The sequence below is a fragment of the Phoenix dactylifera genome, unplaced genomic scaffold, assembly GCF_009389715.1.
Source record: "Phoenix dactylifera cultivar Barhee BC4 unplaced genomic scaffold, palm_55x_up_171113_PBpolish2nd_filt_p 000317F, whole genome shotgun sequence".
Classification (NCBI taxonomy): domain Eukaryota; kingdom Viridiplantae; phylum Streptophyta; class Magnoliopsida; order Arecales; family Arecaceae; genus Phoenix; species Phoenix dactylifera.
In genome coordinates, this window is record NW_024067787.1 from 314,374 (window position 1) to 318,205 (window position 3,832).

Here is a 3,832-nt window from a genome sequence, read left to right on the forward strand (position 1 = left end):
TTATCTTGATTTGATCTAATTACTACTTAGTTAGATTTAATCAATTAACTCAATTATTCCATGATTTGATTCTAACCTTAGGTCTAACCTAATTAGAGAACTTGACTTGAGCTAACCCAAACCTCCAAGACTTATGCAATTTGTCATTGAAATTCAATTCACAATTCTAGGTCACTTAATTCTCAATTAAGTGTAGTTTTATGAAAAAAATTTAGATCATTGTATAAGTCTTAAATCAGATGTTAATTAAAAATTTTTAGTTCTTAAAATCAGATCTAAATTTGTGAATTAAACATTCTGATTTCATATTTAATTCATGTTTAAATCATTAACGATTTATGTTCATATATCACATATATAAACTATCATGAATTAACTTAAATAACATGCATCATAAGCATTTATTTTCAGATCTTATATGTCTTACAAAATCAGAGATTAAAAGGATCATAAATTGCATTTAGATCTAATCTAAATAAGTTTATGATTTCAAATTTTACAAGTTCAATATATCACAAATATTAATCATAAAACATGCATCACATGCATCCAAATTTCAGATCTAGTTAATCATGCAAAAATAGTAATTAAATCATTCATAAATATTTTTTAGATCTGATCTAAACATATTTATAAATCTCAGATTTAATTACAATTATTTTAAGCATAAATTGTTTAAACATTCAACCTGGCTCTGATACCAATTGAAGGAAAAAGCCGGTTTTTGCATGCATGTAATTTTAAAAATTTTCAAAAAAATGCAGCGGAAAGATAGAATTAAACTCTTTAATTCCAAGCATGCAAGGAAGATCATATCTCAAAAATAAATTACCGAAACGTTTAAACTATTTATGTAAAAATAACTATAAGCATGATTAATCATAGAATTAGAAAATCAGCAATCCTTGTTAATTTCTAAACCTAACTAAGATAAAATAAATCTCATACCTTATGATGAAGAGGTTGGATTTGAAGATTTGAAAGTCTAGCCTCGTAGCCACATACGTGTCTGGCCTCTACGGATGATCCACGCGAAGCTCCAAGTTGATCTGATCCTGCGGAAGTGCTAGCTTGCGCGGAATCCTGCTGTGGCTGATTTTGTTCTTCCTAAAATCAATCAACCTTTGATTGATCTTATGAGATGAAGGAAAACGATGAAGAAGAAGAAGAGGAGAAGTAATAAAGTGACCCTTTTCTGAATTTTTCAGAACTCTAAGTTCTTAAAAAAAATTATAATCACTAAACCCTTGGCGTGGAGAGGAAGAGGAGAGAATTAATTCATAATGTCTCTCTTGCTACCCTTTTATAGATTGGGTCTAGGGCTTCTCCTAATCTTATAAGGAGTATGGAACTATAACCCACCCTTGGATTAATGCCAAGTGTCCAATCCTTATGCTCATAGATGCATGACATGTGTCCACTTAATCAATTGATTAATTTTCTAATCACATTAGGATTCTTAATCTCATTAAGAGAATTAATTCATTTGGAAGCATGCATCCTACGACGCCATGTGGACTTTAAAGTCCGCATAGTGTGAACATGAATTAAGTCATATTCATCCTACGACGAAATGTGGTATCTAAAATCCGCACAAACCTTGGTTTAATCAAATTGACCCAATCATGAACCCAAATTATTTGGGTCGAACCCAATTTGATTTGGCTCATTAAATCAGCCCAATTGCAATCCAATTGCAATTAATTCCACTTAATTCTTCATAATAATGACTCTTAATTGACTAAAGTCAATTTCAATCCAATTGGGTCAAGTCCGATCAATTAGGTTATGCCCAATCGGCTCGGGTCCAACCCGATCGAATTAAGTCAAACCCTAATTTAACCCAAATTGAATATAATTCAATTTGGCCCAATTAAAGTCCAATAATTCAATCAAATTGAATTTATTAGTAATCCAATTACTAATTAACCCTCCAATAATTCAATAATTATTTTCATGCAACTTTTGCTTAGGATAATTTGTCAATCGAATTGACTAAATTATTCCTGAATGATTCTTAATCATTAATCAGCCATTTGATCAACCTAGAAACTTCTATGCGTGTGACCCCATAGGTTCGAACCTAAGCCGGTAGCACAAGAACAACTTTTTGTACTAATCGAAATGACCATCTAGCAATGGTACCCGACGTCCGGATAGGCCGAATGATCGCAAAGCAACATTCAAGAATCTTTGGACTATGGTTACCGTATAATTTATCCCTATGACTCCTAAATGCCAGGATGACTTCAGAGTTCCGTCAACTCTGTAATAAGTGCATCCATGATGTGATTCAACTTTAGAAAACTTGTGACTTCTCACAAGGATTATCCTGGCCAAGGTTTTGCTAAATTGAACACAAGGCATTATCTCCTGTTTACAGGAGGGGTCAATTCCATCTTGACTCACAACTGACTATGCAAGTACTTGACTATATCCAGTGATCTTCTGTCACTGAATTAGAAATTCAGGTAGTCTGGTACCAAAGTACAGCGAGTTGCTTGTTAGTCACAGGTTGCGGTCTCAGATCAGAGGGCCAAACTTATACCCATATCCACTCGAAACATCTCTTGACAGTAGAGCATTCCGGAATTGATCACATTCAGTAAAATGTACTCCTACACTTCACCTGTGTGACATATCAGTGTCTCCACACTCCTTGGTTAAGAGGACAACCAACGTATATGTCACACAACGACCTAATCTCGATAATGCTGTCGTCCTAGTAACAGCATATCATTTGATCGCGAACAATTTTAAGGACTTGAAGATAAATCCTCCTTTATCATAAAATAAGTCCTATGGACTTCATCATATAAGAGTTCATTTGAAGATGTACAATGAAATGATGAACAATGCTAAATAAAATTTTATTAATTTGTTAATTCATTTACAAAATTTAATCATCAGCGCACTGACGATTAACTCTTAGGATACAATTTGCAACAAATCTGACTCCCAACCCTCTAGAAATAGAGATATAAAATGTTTCAAGTGCTTGGGAACAGGACATATTGCTTCACGATGTCCAAACAAAAGGACCATGCACATGTATGACAATGGGGATGTGCTGACCAGCAGTGAGAGTGATGGATTAATGCCTTCACTTGAGGATGCTAGTGATGATGGGGTTGAATATCCAGTGGAGGGAGAGTCACTTGTGGCCAGATGTGCTTTAAATTCCCAAGTTAAAGGAGATGACATGGAGTAGCAAAGGGGGAAGTTAAGGTTAACAAGCAAGTTTTGATTTCTTTTTCAATTGGTAGATATAGTGATGAAGTGTTGTGTGATGTAGTCCCTATGCATGCTGGTCATATACTTTTGGGGAGAACTTGGCAATTTGATAGGAAGGTGATACATGATGGGTTTAAGAATAGATACTTATTTGTAAAAGATAACCAAAAGGTTACTCTTGTACCATTAATGCCAAAATAGATCTATGAAGACCAATTGAAGTTGAAGAGAGAAAGTGAGGTAGAGAGTTCAAAAAGAAAAGAGAGTGAAAATGCTAGTAAGACTAAGAATTCAAAAAAAGAAATTCAAAAAGAAAAGATCAAAGTGGAGCAAAAAAAAAAAAGGCCACAAGAGAGAAAAGAAAAAGAAAGAGAGGAAAGGAAAGAAAAAGAAAGAGAGGAGAGAAAAGAAAAGGGAAAGGTGAGTTTTTATGCAAAAGAGAGTGATGTGAAAGTTACTTATCTTGCTAAACAGCCTTTGTTTGTACTTGTGTACAAAAAGGCTTGTTTTGTTGCTAATGACCTTAACCCTTCTCTTCCTAGTGTTGCTGTTTCTTTATTGCAGGAATTTGAGCATGTGTTTTCTGAGGATGTTCCTA